The sequence below is a fragment of the Bos taurus genome, chromosome 6, assembly GCF_002263795.3.
Source record: "Bos taurus isolate L1 Dominette 01449 registration number 42190680 breed Hereford chromosome 6, ARS-UCD2.0, whole genome shotgun sequence".
NCBI lineage: Eukaryota > Metazoa > Chordata > Mammalia > Artiodactyla > Bovidae > Bos > Bos taurus.
This window is the reverse complement of record NC_037333.1, coordinates 83,229,028-83,245,973: the sequence shown is the minus strand read 5'-3', so window position 1 is coordinate 83,245,973 and position 16,946 is coordinate 83,229,028. Positions and strand designations below refer to the sequence as shown.

Genomic DNA, 16,946 nt, shown 5'->3' with positions numbered 1-16,946 from the left:
GTTACTTATAATATTCTCTTATGATTCTTTGTATTTTGGTGTTATCTGTTGTAACCTCTCCTTTTTCATTTCTAATTTTATTGATTTGATTTTTCTTCCTTTTTTGCTTGATGAGTCTAGCTAGTGGTTTGTCAGTTTTGTTTAACTTCTCAAAGAACCAGCTCTTAGTTTTATTGATGTTTGCTGTTGTTTCCTTCATTTCTTTTTCATTTATTTCTGCTCACGTCTTTATGATCCCTTTCCTTCTGTTGACTTAGGGGTTTTTTTGTTTTTCTTTTTCCAGCTGCTTTAGAAATAGAATTAGGTTGTCTATTCAGTACTTTGGTTGTTTCTTGAGGTATGATTGTATCGCTATAAACTTCCCTCTTAGAACTGCTTTTGCTGAATCCCATAGATTTTGAGTTGTCATGTTTTCATTGTCATTTGTTTCTGCTGCTGCTGCTCCTAAGTCGCTTCAGTCATGTCCGACTCTGTGCGACCCCATAGACGGCAGCCCACCAGGCTCCCCCATCCCTGGGATTCCCCAGACAAGAACACTGGAGTGGATTGCCATTGCCTTCTCCAGTGCATTTGTTTCTAGTAATCTTTTGATTCCCTTTCTTATTTTCAGTAACCTCTTCATTATTTATTAATGTCTTGTTTAATCTCCATGAGTTTGTGTTTTTTGCAGTTTTTTTCCTGTAGTTGATATCTAGTCTCATACCTTTGTGGTCAGAGAACATACTTGATACAATTTCAATTTTCTTAAATTTACCGAGGCTTGATTTGTGGCCCAGTATGTGATCTGTCCTGGAGAATGTTCCACATGTACTTGAAAAGTGTATTATTCTGCATTTGGATGGAAAGTCCTGAAGATATCAATGAGGTTCATTTGGTCTAATGTTTCATTTAAGGTTTGTGTTTCCTTCTTGATTCTCTGTTTTGATGATCTGTCTGTTGGTGTAAGTGGGTTTTTAAAGTCCCCTACTATCATGTTACTGTCGATTTCCCCGTATGCCTGTTAGTGTTTGCCTTATGTATTGAGGTGCTCCTATGTTGGGTGCCTAAGTATTTACAGTTGTTATATCTTCTTCTTGGATTGATCCCTTGATCAGTCTGTAGTGTCCTTCTTTGTCTCTGATAATATTCTTTAGTTTAAAGTCTTATTTTGTCTGAAATAAGGATGGCCACTCCGGCTTTCTTTTGGTTTCTATTTGCATGGAATATCTTTCTCCATCCTTTGACTTTCAGTCTGTGTGTTTTTCTAAGTCTGAAATGATCTGTAGGCAGCGTATATATATATGGATCTTTTTTTTATGTCCATTCAGTCAGTCTCTATCTTTTGGGTGGTACATTTAATCCATTTACATTTAAGGTAATGTATGATACATATGTATAATATGTATGATACATATATTTAGTGATACATATGTTCCTGTAGGCATTTTCTTGATTGTTTTGGGTTTGTTTTGTAGGTCTTTCCATTCTCTTGTGTTTACTGACTATGCAAGTCCCGTTAGTATTTGTTGCAAGGCTGGTTTGGTGGTGCTGAATTCTCTTCTGCTTGTCTGTGAAGCTTTTGATTTCTCTGTGAAGCTTTTGATTTCTCTATCAATTTTGAATGAGATCTTTGTGGGATATAGTAATCTTGGTGGTAGATTTTTTCTCTTTCAGTACTTTAAATATATTCTGCCATTACCTTCTGGCCTGTAGAGTTTCTGTTGAAAGATCTGCTGTTAATTGTATGGGTTTTCTCTTGTATGTTACTTGTTACTTTTCCCTTGCTGCTTTTAATATTCTTTCTTTGTACTTAATCTCAGTTAGCTTGATTAATATATGTCTCACTGTTTTTCTCCTGTAAGGGACTCTCTGCACTTCTTGGACTGATTGACTATTTCCTTTCCTATATTGGGAAAGTTTTCAGCTCTCAGTTCAGTCGCTCAGTCGTGTCTGACTCTTTTTGACCTGGGACTGCAGCATGCCAGGCTTCCCTGTCCGTTACTAACTCCCAGAGCCTGCTCAAACTCATGTCCATCGAGTCGGTGATGCCATCCAACCATCTCATTCTCTTTTGTCCCCTTTTCCTCCTGCCTTCAATCTTTCCCAGCATCAGGATCTTTTCCAATGAGTCAGTTTTTCACATCAGGTGGTGAAAGTAATGGAGCTTCAGCATCAGTCCTTCCAATAAACACCCAGGACTAATCTCCTTTAGGATGGTCTGGTTGGATCTCCTCACAGTCCAAGGGACTCTCAAGAGTCATCTCCAGCACCACAGTTCAAAAGCATCAATTCTTTGGTGCTCAGCTTTCTTTATGTTCTCACATCCATACATGACCACTGTAAAAACCATGGCTTTGACTAGATGGACCTTTGTCAGCAAAGTAATGTCTCAGCTTTTTAATATGCTGTCTAGGTTGGTCATAGCTTTTCTTCCAAGGAGCAAGTGTCTTTTAATTTCATGGCTGCAGTCACCACCTGTAGTGATTTTGGAGCCCAAGAAAAGAAAGTCTGTCACTGTTTCCATTGTTTCCCCATTTATTTTCCATTAAGTGATGGGACTGTGAAGTGATGGGACCAGATGACATGATCTTCATTTTTTGAATGTTGAATTTTAAGTCAGCTTTTTCACTCTCTTCTTTCATTTTCATCAAGAGGCTCCTAAGTTCCTCTTTTGCTTTCTGTTTAAATAAGCTAAGCAAGGTGACAATTAACAGCTTTGATGTACTCCTTTCCCAATTTGGAACCAGTCCATTGGTCCATGTCTGATTTTACTTCTTAACTGCATACTATGCTGTTAGGCAGTTATACTACTACTTATATAACTTTAGTATAACTTAAGTTATACTACTTAACTGTTAACTTCTTAACCTGCATACTATAATTTTTTCAAAAATTTTCTCAGTGCCTTCTTTTATTTCTTCTTCTTCTGTGACCCCTGTAACTCGAAAATTGGTGCGTTTACTATTGTCCTAAAGGTCTCTGATGATATCCTCAATTCTTTTCATGCCTTTCCCTTTATTTTGCACTTCAGCAGTTATTTGCACCATTCTATCCTCTAGCTCACTAATCTGTTCCTCTGCCTCAGTTATTCTATTGGTTCCTTCTAGAGGAAGGTATATTTAATTTCAGTAATTGTGTTATTCATCCACTTGCTTATTCTTTACTTCTATGTCCTGGGTGATTGTATTAACTGTGTTAAATGTTTCTTGTGTTTTCTCCATTCTATTTTCAAGTCTTGAGAGCATCTTTGCTATCATTATTTTGAATTCTCTTTCAAGGAGATTGCTTATTTCTTCTTTATTTGATGGTGTGCGTTTCTGCCTTGCTGTTTCATTTGTGCTGTATTCTCTGTCTTTTTGCCATTTTATTTTTCTAACTTGCTTCACTGAGGTCTCTTTTTCCCAGGCCTTAGGATTGTATTAACTTCTTCCTTTTGTTTTCTGCCCTTAGAGGGAAGTGTTGGTTGGGGTTTTGTGTTGATTTCTTGTTAGGGGTGACCTGTGCCTGTGTTCTAGTTGGAGAAGATCAAGTGGATCAAGCAGGTAATTACAGAGATAATGGGACATATACACGTACTTCCACACATACAGTTACAACCAGTGTTCTAAAGAAAAGAGTACAGGAGATTGAGTTGATGAACAAGGAAAGTCAAAAGTGATATCAACCAATTAAAAGCAGAACTAGGTAATGCTCACTCTGGAAAACTGCATGAGCAGAGGGCCAACTGGGGAATATAACAAAGAGAGCTCAGCAATTTCACCTACTTGGTGAAAAAAGAAAGAGTGAAGGAAAACAGGGAGAAGGAAAAAAGACAAAAAAAGAGGAGAAGGGAAGCAAAAGAGAAAAGGAGGGGGTGGAAAAGAAGTTAAAGAACAACAGAAAAAACAGAAAAGCAAAGATCAATAGACATATGTGGAGAAGATTTATATGTATATTTAGAAATAGATATGGCCAGTAAGAACTATAGGAAAAGCAGTTAAATATGTAAAAAACAAAATGAAAAAACTCATTAAAAAAGAGGGTGAAAAAGAGAAAAAAAAACTTAAAATGATTTATTTATTTATTTTTGACTAGAAAAGTAAAGAGGAAAGCTCCATAGCACCACAGAAGGCTAATGTGAAGGTAGAAATATGTAGGGGGAATAAACAGTGTGATTTATAAGAAAAATAAAGGTTCTCAAGGTCGTAGTGCTGTTTGGTTGTGGAGTCTACCCCTGTGGATGGGACTGGGTTAGTGTCCTGTGATGTTTTCCTGGTTAGGGGAGCTTGTGCCTGTGTTCTGGTTGATGGAACCGGATCTCATCTCTGAAGGGCAATGCAGTGTAGGTTAGTAGGTTTTGGAGCGTCTATGGGTTCAGTATGCCTTTGGGCAGTCCTTCTGGCTTTGGCAGTGTTGTGTGTGTGTTAGTTGCTCAGTCATGCCTGACTCTTTGCGACTCCATGGACTGCAGCCCACCAGGCTCCTCTGTTTATGGGATTTTCCAGGCAAGGATACTGGAGTGGGTTGCCATTTCCTTGTCCAGGAGAGTTTCCTGACCCAGGGGTAGAACCCAGGTCTCCTGCACTGCAGGCAGATTCTTTACTGACTGAGCTATGAGGGAAGTGTTAGACGTGTCTATTTCTGCAGGCACTCAGGATATCTTCACTTCCACCAGCCCCCTGCTTATCTATGGGATCATTCTCCTGTCCTGCCCTGCACTGCTGGCCAAAGCTTGCTAGGTAGGCGCTTGCGTGGATCTTTTCTTGTGCCCTCTGCGTCACAGAGACTTGTGTGGGCTTCCCTCAGCCCTCTGAGCCCGACCTCTGTGTCACGGGGCTTGTGTGCCCTCGTCTTGGTTCCCACGGCCCTCCCTCTGTGTTGCCGGGCTTGTGCACACCTGTTTTAGCCCCCTGGCTTGCCCTTTCCTTCACAGGGCTTGTGTGCCCTTATCTTGGCTCTCCGGTCCACCCTCTGCATTGAGGGGTTTGTGTGCCCTTCTCTCAGCTTCTGGGGCCATCGTGCTGCATTGCAGGGCTAGTGTGGAACTTGTTCTGGCTCCCCCTGCCCACTCTCTGCATTGTGGGGTTTGTGTGCACTTGTTTCTTGTGCAAAGCCCTCTGTTACAGGGCTTATCCTATTGTTAGTTTTTAAAGGAACTACCATATTGTACTCAACAGTGGGTGCACCAGTTTACATTCCCAGAAGCAGTGTAGGAGGGTTCTTTTTCCTTTACTTCCTCTCCATCATTTATTATTTGTATACCTTTGATGATGGCCCTTCTGACCGGTATGAGGTGATACTTTTTTGTAGTTTTGATTTGCATTTCTCAAATAATTAGCAATATTGAACATCCTCTTATGTGTCTATTGGCCATCTGTATGTCTTCTTGGAGAAATGTCTATTTAGGTCTTATGCCCATTTTTCTTTTGGGTGTTTTTGTTTTTTTCTTATATTGAGCTATGAGCTATTTGTATATTTTGGAAATGAATTTCTTATTGGTCACTTCATTTGCAAATATTTCCTTCCCTTCTGTGAGTTGTCTTTTTCATTTTGTATATGTCTTCCCTTTTACTGTGCAAAATCATTTAAGTTTAATTAGGTCATGTTTGTTTATTTTTGTTTTTATTTTCATTACCCTAGGAGGTGAATCCAAAAAGATCCTGCTGTAATTTTTGTGAAAGAGTGTCCTGCCTGTGTTTTCCTCTAGCAGTTTTACAGTATCTGGTCTTACATTTAGATCTGTAATCTATTTTAAGTTTATTTTTGTGTGTAGTGTTAGAGAAAGAGAAAGTTCTAATTTCATTCTTTTACATGTGGCTGTCCAGTTTTCCCAGCACCACTTATTCAAGAGAGTGCCTTTTTTTTTTTATACTGTATATTCTTGTCTCCTTTGTTGTACATTAATTGACCATACGTGCATGGGTTTATTTCTAGAATTTCTATCTCGACCCATTGGTCTGTATGTCTGTTTTTGTTTCAGTACCATACTGTTTTGATTGCTGTAGCTTTGTAGTATAGTCTGAAGTCAGGGTAACTGATTCCTCCAGCTCCGTTTTTCTTTTTCAAGATTGTTTTGCCTAGTCACAGTCCTCTGTGTTTCCATGCAAATTTAAAGTGTTTTTGTTCTAGTTCTGCAAAAAATGCCATTGGTGATTTAATAGGGATTGTATTGAATCTGTAGATTGCTTGGGTATGATAGTCATTGTGAGAAATCTGATTTTTCCATTTCAAGAACATGATATATCTTTCCATCTGTTTGTGCCATCTTTGATTTCTTTTGTCAGCATCTTATAGTTTTGGAGTACAGGTCTTCTGCCTCCTTAAGTGGTTTAAGTATTTTATATTTGATGCTGTGGTGAATGGGATTGTCCTTAATTTCACTTTCTAATCTTTTGTTGTTAGTGTATAGAAATGTAGCAGATTTGTATGTTAATTTTGTATCCTGCAAATTTTGTTTTTCACTGAAGACTTCTCATAATTTTCCAGTAGCATCTTTAGGATTTTCTATGTGTATTAGGTTGGTGCAAACATAATCGCATTTTTGGACTGAATTTGAAATCATTACAGCAAGCCTCAAACACATCTTTATTAATCAAAATAGGAATCATTACAGTCAATTCTTTTTTGCCAGTGAGTAATAAGTTTTATTCCTGTAGCTTAAAAATCCATGCTTTGGCAAGAGGCTTTGTTGCCTAGATGAATATAGGATGTGTTTCAGACCTGAGGCATTTGGTTTGAAGAGCTTGATTTTCATTGAGCATTTTTCTGGTGATTTTTCCAGTTATCCCTGATAATTCTGTGTATTGTTTTTTTTCTTTTTTGGAGGGGGGTGAGGGGAAATGAGATGTGTCCAGTTTTTAAACCTAACATCTACTTTTGGGGACTTGCCTGCATCTCTGGGATTTGAATGAGGGTTGTGTCCCGTTTTACTCTCTTTTAAGTTTACATTTAACATGTTTCTCTTCTCTGCTCCCTTTGCCCACTGGAGACTCCTCTTTGGCTCCTTAAAATTTGCTGCTTAGAGTGAAAGTTCAGTGGTAGTTGATCATGCTGCAAGTTCTTTCTGGACCTCTGGCAAAGGGAGTGATCAATGAAGGCCACTGCTCTCTTGGGATCTGTAAGACTGGGTGTTTTTGGTACGTGCTATCCACAGCCCTCTGCTTTTATCAGAATACTTTGCCGGTGCACTGATCTCTTTGGAGATAAGAATGCTAGCATGTTACCAAATGTTAACATTATTTTGCAGAAAATATAGTACCACGTCTGAATTATTAATATTTAAAACATTTTATTCCTTAACTCCCTCATTTACTTTGCTCACAGCTGCCTCAGTTCCTTTATTTGGCAGAATTCTACAAATTTGTGTCACCCACTGCTGAGATTGTTTAGTCCCTGTATTTATATTGATTTTTGTTTCTGGTGGTAGCTTTTCCTGAAATGTGTGTAACAAGTAGGTGTTTTATGATAAAACTGTTACATGTAGTGCATACTCTGTGTGGAATTCAGAGGAAAACTCAGATTCAGTGAATGACAATGCCAAAAAATGCAAGTAACTAGCCATTTTTCAAATAACAGTGGTGCTATTTCTCTTTCGTGGCCTTTTAGACTTTTGTTGTCCTAAAATTCCATTTTATTGGGAAACCATTTTCCACCTGGTCTTTCTTGACAGGGGTTTTTTCTACTTTAAATGGTTTCTAAATAAAATTCTTTGTTTCAAGAAAGAAAAAAAAAATCAGTGCTTCAGGATTTGATGAACTCTTAGAAAGCATTTTCTTCCTCCTGCCGGTTGTAGAAGCTTTTTCCCTGCAAAAAGTTGTCGAGATGCTTGAAGAAGTGATATTTGGTTGGCAAGAGGTCAGGTGAATTTGGCAGATGAGGCAAAACTTTGTAGCCTAATTCATTCAACTTTTGAATTGTTAGTTGTGCAACGTGAGATCAGGCATTGTTGTAGAGAAGCACTGGACCCTTTCTGTTAACTAATGCCAGCAGCAGGCATTGCAGTTTTCTGTTCATCTCATCAATTTGTTGAACATACTTCTCAGATGTATCAATTTTGTCAGCCTTCAGAAAGCTGTAGTGGATCAGATGGGCAGCAGACTACCAAACATAGACCGTGATCTTTTTTTTGGTACAAGTTTCACTTTGGGAAGTGCTTTGGAGCTTCCTGGTCCAGCCAATGAGCTGTTTGTTGCTGGTTGTTGTAGAAAATCTATTTTTCATCACATGTCACAATCTGATCGAGAAGGTTTATTATTGTGTAGAATAAGAGAAGACGACGCTTCAAAGCATGATTTTTTTTTTAAATGTTCAGTCAGCTTATGAGGCATCTGTTTATTGAGCTTTTGCATCTTTTCAATTTGCTTCAAATGTCAAATGATCGTAGAGTCGACACTGAGTTCTTCGGCAACTTCTCGTGTAGTTGTAAGAGAATCAGCTTCAATGATTGCTCTCAGTTGGTCATTGTCAGCTTCTGATGTCTGGCCACTGCATTCCTCATCTTCAAGACTCTCATCTCCTTTGCTAGACTTCTTGAGCCACCATCACACTGTATGTTCATTAGCAGGTCCTGAGCCAAATGTGTTGTGGATGTTGAGAGTAGTCTCTGGTGCTTTGCAACCCATTTTAAACTTGAATAAGAAAATTGCTTGAATTTGCTTTTTGTCTAACATCATTTCCATAGTCTATTTAAATAATATAATCAGCAACTAGTAATAAGTCGTTAGCAAAAAGACATAGAAATGTGCATTAAAATGGTATATAACATAAATGTTTATTTAAGACTATATTCTAATATCAAATAGCAAATTTCAACAATGCAAAAACCGCAGTTACTTTTGCACCACCATAATAGTATCTTGTCATCTGCAGAGAGCGACAGTTTTATTTCTTCCTTTCCAGTTTGGACTTATTTTGTTTCTTTTCCTTCTCTGATTGCTGTGGCTAAGACTTCCAAAACTGTTGAATAAAAGTGATGAGAGTTGGTCTTAGAGGAAATGTTTTTAGCTTTTCACCATTCCTGGTCTTAGAGAATGTTTTCAGCTTTTCACCGTTGAGTATGATGTTACCTGTGGCTTTGTCATATGTGTCATATATGGCCTTTATTATGCTGAGGTATGTTCCCTTTGTGCCTGCTTTTTTGAAGAGTTTTGGTTATAAATGGATAAAGTGTATCACATTTTCCATAATAGAAAAGGTATTTCTTACAGAAAGAACTTTCTCCAGAATAGTTAATGGACTAGAAAACACTCACCAGATTTATTTGCACTTTATATGTGTGAAATACAGCTTAATCCTTGACAATCCTATCCAATAAGAGATAACACTCAAAAGAAGTTAAATATTAATCTTAAGATCTGTCTCAACCTAGAGCCCATATTTTTTGTTACATCAAAAAGTTTTGAAAAGGTGAAAATTTTTAATGCTTAAGTGGAATTGTTTTGTGCCTGAATTTTCTGTACTCTATTGCTAGTATAGAGGAAAGAAAGAGTATATTAAAAGCTCAATATTTATGCTAATCTTTTAAAAAAAAATCTTCTTTAATATAGTTATCACTGGTAGCTCAGTGGTAAAGACTCGGCCTGGCAGTGCAGGAGACAAGGGTTCCATCCCTGGGCCAGGAAGATCCCCTGGAGGAGGGCATGACAAACCACTCCAGTATTCTTACCTGGGAAATCCCATGGACAGAGAAGCCTGGCGAGTTACAGTCCGTGGGGTTGCAAAAAGTTGGACACGACTAAGCTCATGCATACACTCAGTTATTTTAGCTTTCTTTTTATATTGTCTATAACATAGACTTTATATTACCTGAAATAATAGTTGTCAGACTTCAGTTTTGCCTATATATGCCTTTGCATATTTGACAAGTTCTGCTTACAGTAGAAGGAAAATGACCTATTTAATGGATGTCTTATAAATGTTAGACATGTACCATATCCTTTTTATTGGAATTATTCTTTATTTTTTTGTTTCCTTCAGTTTCTAATCAGCATTTGGTCATTTTAAGAAAACACTATATGGAGAATCTGACTAAACTGAGGATGATAGTTAACATTACAAGAAAGCATATTTCTTAAAACTAGTAGAATATGAATTCACAAAATTTGAAAGATGCATATTTATAATTTCTTAGTGAAAAATGTTGCATCAAGAAAGTGTACTTGCACGATACTCTTAAAAAAAAAGTTAAAAATGTTAAACCTGTATTGAGTACCTGCTATATTTTGTACACTAGTTTTAATGTATATAAAACTTGTATTTATCTAGATTGGTTAATTAATATAGCATTGTGCATTAATTTTCTTTTGCTCTCATAACAACTTACTGCGTACTTAGTGGTTTAAAACAGCGCATATTATCTTCCCATTCTGTGAGTCAGGAGTCTGAAATGGATTTTACTGGGTCAAAATCCAGGTGTTTACAAGGTTTTTGTTCCTTTTTGGTTGTTCTAGAAGAGGATCTATTTCCTTGCTTTTTGTACCTTCCTGAAATCGCCTGCATTCCTTAAATTATGGCTGTCCTCTTACAGTCTCAAAACCAGCAATGCTAGCCTTCTCATTTTAATTGGAGTCAGCCAACTGGGATAATTCAGGATAATCTCCTTATTTTAAGGTTTATTACCTTAATCACGTTTCTAAACTTTCTTGCCATGTAATGTAACATTTTCACAGATTTTGTGATTAGGGCAGGTGAATCTTTAGGAAGTCATTATTCTACCAACCATATCGTTTTCAAAGACTAAAAATATGGAGATAATTCTAATTCTGAAAATAATTTTCCTTTGATTCACAAGGCACTTGACATAATTGTAATGCCTAAACTGATGACTTGGATTGAGCCAATTAACTTTTCTACTTTTGTTGTCCCACAGACTTCTCAAACTCAACATATTGAGAACTAAATTCCTCCCAACTTCTTCCTCTGCCAGTTTTCAGTATCTTCATAAACAGAGTCATAATAAGAAAGAAATCTGATTCATCTTTAACTCCTGTTTTCTTTACCTGGCATACTGTATAAAGTCAGTAAGTCTTTTGACTTCTTCCTTAGTAGCTTTTGAATCTATTATTTCCCTTCATTGCTGCTGCTACACCCCTTGGCCAAGTTACATTAATCTCCTAGATTATTTTAGCATTTTATGCACATACCCTTGCTTTTCTTTCCTCTCCCATTTGTCTCCTGGGCTGGTTTATAATGAGTTTTTTCCAGTTTCATGAACAGACCACTTTCTGAGATGTGGGCCTTTTTGTATGCTCTTCCTTTTACTTAGAAAATAAAATATACTCTGGGTTCCCTACCTAGCTGTATACTAAGTTTAAATATTACTTTCCTGATTATTATCACTCACCCTGTATGTTCCTACATCTGCTCCAAAGCACTCTTCATTTTCAAACATAATAAGAAAATGCTGAATTTGTCTTGTACTCTAGAGTCTGGACTGAAAACTCCAGAAGAATAGGATCTATATCTTTCCTGTTCCTAAAACCACTTTGCTGTATCATTTCTGTGGCTCACTGGAATATATTATCAGCAGTGACAGAAATATTTCTCTATTTTGGATGAATACTCTTGCTGTGTTTATCTGAACATGCCCCATCTTCAGAATCCTATTCCTGTACATGTAAATATACAAAATTTTCTACAGTAGTCACATTTTTTCCCTAGCTATTGCCCTGCTTATGACTTGTGTCCCCACAGTTCTAAGTCACCTCTTTTCATATTACCAGATGTTTCATATATCAGCTTAATGTTCTATATACGTTCCTTTTTATTGCATTCATTCTCTATAATCTTTATTGATCTGGAGGTGGATTCCAAAATGGTGTTCTTAATTGGTTTCTTTTTTACTTTGTGTGATTTTTTTTTTTTTTTTTGTATCATTGTCTGAATAAATCTTTGATGGTAGCATTTTCCTCTTCATATTCTTTTGCTTTAAATCATTGTTCACATTGGTGTTTTTTCTTTTTTTGAATCAGTTCAATGAAATTGGACAGTAATCTCTGTCATCATGAGCACCTCTCATTTATTGAAGCAGTTCCTGAGGGTATTTTTGAGACGCATAAGGGAAAAACAAGAAGGAAAGACATAAATAAAAGGAGTTAGAGAAGAGAGACGTGGATGGAAATCTTGGGTGCTGGAAAATTATGCTCATTAGTGAAAATTCATGCTGTTGTGCAAATAATTTTTCAAACTTATAGTGGCAGCTATGTTGAAAGTTCTCATTCTTGCTTTGGTGTTTCGTAAATTGACTCTTTATTATTTTCTATACCTACTCCCTAAAAGATGTTATTTATTTACAAGTTTTTACTTTGTGGTAGCTTGTAGTGTTTCCTGTTCTCATCATCTTGAAAGTATTGGTTGATACCCTTATTAAGCACAATATTGGTACAGTAGATTCTATTTTTTTTTTTTAATAAAAATTTTTGTGCCTGATCCAGTATAATTACCGAACAGTGTAAATACAGAAGTGGCAAGGACCAAACATAAGGAGAAGAGATTAAGAAGAGGTGGCAAGAATACACAGAAGAACTATACAAAAAAGGTCTCAATGACCTGGAAAACCATGATGGTGTGGTCACTCACCTAGGGCCAGATATCTTGGAATGTGGAGTCAAGTGAAGTCAAGTGGGCCTTAGGAAGCATTATTATGAACAAAGCTAGTGGAGGTGATGGAATTCCAGCTGAGCTATTTTAGTTGCTAAAAGATGATGATGATAAAGTACTGCACTCGGTATGCCATCAAATTTGGAAAATCAGCAATGGCCACAGGACTGGAAGAGATCAGATTTCATTCCAATCTCAAAGAAAGGCAGTACCAAAGAATGTTCACACTGCCATGGAATTGTGCTCATTTCACATACTAGCCCATGGGGTTGCAAAGAGTCGGACATGACTAAGCGACTTCACTTTCACTTTTCACGTTCATACATTGGAGAAGGAAATGGCAACCCACTCCAGTGTTCTTGCCTGGAGAATCCCAGGGATGGGGGAGCCTGGTGGGCTGCCGTCTGTGGGGTCGCACAGAGTCGGGACACACCTGAAGCGACTCAGCAGCAGCAGCAGCAGCACATACTAGCAAGGTAATGCTCAAAATCCTTCAAGCTAGGCTTCAACAGTATGTGATCTGAGACCTTCTGTTGCACAAGCTGGATTTAGTAAAGGCAGAAGAACCAGAGATAAATTGCCAACATCCAGGTCCATATAATGAAAGCTATGGTTTTTCCAGTAGTCATGTATGAGTGTGAGAGATGAACAATAAAAAAGGCTGAGCACTGAAGAATTGATGCCTTCAAACTGTGCTGCTGAAGACTTGAGAGTCCCTTGGACTGCCAGGAGATCAAATTAGTCAATCCTAAGGAAATAACCCTGAATATTCATTGGAAGGACTCATGCTGAAGCTGATGCTCCAGTACTTGGGCTACCTGATGAGAAGAGCCAACTCATTGAAAAAGACTGATGCTGGGAAAGATTGAAGGCAGGAGGAGGAGGGGATGACAGAGGATGAGATGGTTGGATGGCATCGCTGACTCAATGGACATAAAGTTGAGCAAGTTCCAGGAGATGGTGAAAGACTAGGAAGTCTGGCATGCTGCAGTCCATGGGGTTGCAAAGACTCAGACACAACTGATCAACTGTACAACAAATTGGAACATAGAAAAATCAAGGGAGTTCCAGAAAAAATATCTGCTTCATTGACTACACTAAAGCCTTAGTATGGATCACAGCAAAATGGAAAATTCTTAAAGAGATGGGAATACCAGACCATCTTACCTGCTACCTGAGAAACCTGTATGCAGGTCAAGAAACAACAGTTAGAACCACATCTAGAGCCTTGGACTGGTTCCAAGTTGGGAAAGGAGTGGGTCAAGATTGTATACTGTCAGTGTACTTTTTTAACTTATGTGCAGAGTACATCATGCAAAATGCCAAGCTAGATGAATCCCAAGCTAGAATCAATATTGCTGGGAGAAATACCAACAACCTCAGATATGCAGATGATACCGCTCTAATGGCAGAAAGTGAAGAGGAACTAAAGAAACTCTTGATGAGGGTGAAAGAGGAGAGTGAAAAACCTGGCTTAAAACTCAACATTCAATAAACTAAGATCATGGCATCCAGTGCCATCACTTTGATGGCAAATAGATGGGGCAAAAGTGGAAATAGTGGCAGATTTTATTTTCTTGGCCTCCCAAGTCACTGTGGAGCCACAGAATTAAAAGACACTTGTTCCTTGGAAGAAAAGCTATGACAAATTTTAATCATATTTTAAGTGTATTATAAAGCAGAGACATCACTTTGCTGACAAGGGTCCATCTAGTCAATCTATGGTTTTTCCAGTAGTCATGTATGGATGTGAGTTGGACCATAAAGAAGCTAAGCGCCAAAGAATTGATGCTTTTCAACTCTGGTGCTAGAAAAAATTCTTGGAGAGTCCCTTGGACAGCAAGGAGATCAAACCAGTCAGTCTTAAAGGAAATCAGCCCTGAATATTCTTTGGAGGGACTGATTCTGAAGCTGAAGCTCTAAAACTTTGGCTGCCTGATGTCAGTAGCCAGCTCATTGTAAAAGACCCTGATGCTGGCAAAGATTAAGGGCAGGAGGAGAGGCAGAGGATGAGATAGTTGAATGGCATTACTGACTCAATGGACATGAGTTTGAGCAAACTCCAGGAGATATCGAAGGACAAGGAAGCCTGGTGTGCTGCAGCCCATGAGGTCCCAAAGAGGTGGACATGACTTAGCAACTGAACAACAACAATATAGTTAAGGCAAATAGTCTTCTTTTACTCCTTTATAAGCACAAATCAGTTCTCTTTATCAGTATCAATCAGTTCTTTTCATTCTGAATTTAAAAGTATTGCCAAATCCTATAACTTTCTGAAAATAGAATCAGAGAGTGATGTTGCTATAAGGTTTCATGACAGAATTTCACTCATTTTATCCTCTATCCCTCTACTTCCTAATCAGATTTAACTGGGAGAATGACTAAAGCAATGAGAATGGCGTTTTTCATATTTGCATGTGCATTTGAATTCACTGAGGGTCTTGTTAAAATATTGATTAATAAATATTTAGTGGGTCTGTGGTGGGCCTCAAGATTCTGTTGTTCTAGACAGTCTATCCTGGGTGATGCTAGTGTAGTTGATGTGAGCCACATTTTAAGTATCAAAATTTAGGTAGTATCTAAAACTGTTCATGCTTGGTAGCAGTTTTATCAATATCATTGCCTAGTGAAATATAGGCTTTAAGCTGAACTTGTTATTTTGGAGTCTCTTTGAGAGCTTCTATACCAAACAGTGTTATATGCTATAGGTAATAAAGATGACTTAAAGTGCTGATAGGCAGGCTTGTACCCTACTCAGTTCTTTGGCCTTGCATAGTGTGGAGGCTGCTGCTGCTGGTGGGCTCAGCCAGGTCCTGGGGTGGCTGGTTGTGGTGCCTGGGGTCTGGGAGCTAGTGTTGGCCTGCTGGTGGGCAAGGCTGTGGCCTGGGGCTGATGTTGCCTGCTTGTGGGCAGGACCTGTTCCTTATACCAGTGGCTGTGAGGTACAGGGTGTTTTGGAGGTGGTGTAAATTCACGCATGGGCAGAGCTGGATCCTGGGATTTATGGCTACAAGGCCCTGGGATTCCTGGAGCTGGTGTCAGACTGATGGTGGGTAGGATGAGTCCTGATGGTTGGTCGTGGGGTTCCAGAGGCCCAGAGGCTAATGCTGGCCCACTGATAAGTAGGGCTGGGTCCCAACTGGGTTGGCTTCTTGGCCTGGGTTGTCCTAGGACTGATGCTGACCTACCGGTGGGTGGAGGGGGTTCTGGTATTAGTAAGCTAGATGTTGTTGTTTTATTAATAGTTGCCATGTCATATCTGACTGTTTTTTGAGCCTATGGACTACAGCCCTTCAGGCTCCTCTGCCCATGGGATTTCTCAGGCAAGAATACTGGAGTTGCCAATAATGGTTACCATTTCCTTCTCCAGGCGATCTTTCTGTCCCAGGGGTCGAACCCACGACTCCTGCATTGGCAAGCGGGTTCTTTACCACTGACCACTGGGAAGCTCTAGTAAGCTAGATGGAAGATTCCAAAAATCCAAAATTGTGGTTGCTGACAGCAGTGTCCTTGTGGTAGAACAATGACTGCAACCAGCACCTGGGTCCCCAGTGAGCCCCACTTACTACCTGCCTCTCTGGGAGGCTCTCTGAGATCAGCAAATGGTTCTGACCCAGGCTCCTTCCAAACTACTGCTTCTGCCTTGGGCCTTGGAGTGTTGGAGATTTTGCCATTTTAATTACATTGCCTTTGCCTATTAAGAGTGGCATCTGTATTTGCTATAGCCCTCAGATTCTCCTGAAAGTAAGCCTCACTAGCCTTCAAAGTCAAACTTTAGGGGGGCTTGTCTACTGGTGCAGGAACCCTAAGCAGGGGAGCCCAGTGTGGGACTCAGACCTGTGTGGCTCCCTGAGGAGAACCATGCAATTGTAATTATTCTTCTGTGTGTATGTTTCCCACCCTGGGTCTTGATTGTCTCTTATCTCTGCCTTTCCTACCTGTCTTGTGGCTCTTTATGTTTTTAGTTGTAGATGGTCTTTTCTGCTAGCCTTCAAATTGTTCTCATCAATATTTGCTCTGTAAATAGTAGTTGTAATTTTAGTATGCCTGTGGGAGGAGGTGAGCTCAGGATCTTCCTATTCTGCCATCTGGCCACTCCCCCTGATCTTATATACTTTTATGCAGTTTATTTACTATATGAGTTTCCTACTTGATAATGATTTTAATTTCTTTGGATTTCATAGAAGTATTTGTGTCAGAAACTTAAAAATGCAGGTTTCTTGATTGACTTGGTGGTCAAGAAAATTTTTCATTATATAACATCTAATGTTTTAATTCTCTTTCTGAAAAAAAATTTTTCCATTGTTAAACTCATGTTGGTGGTTGTACACATTTTATTATAGATGCAATGCTGTATTTCTCATTTCCCCTTCTTCCTGGTTGTCAGTCTC

At 38.7% G+C, this 16,946-nt stretch overlaps 1 protein-coding gene across 3 annotated transcripts in view; it reads left to right on the top strand.

Annotated features, from left to right (window-relative positions):
* Window positions 1-16,946, top strand: part of CENPC (centromere protein C) — a 94,085-nt gene that overhangs the window by 31,527 nt on the left and 45,612 nt on the right.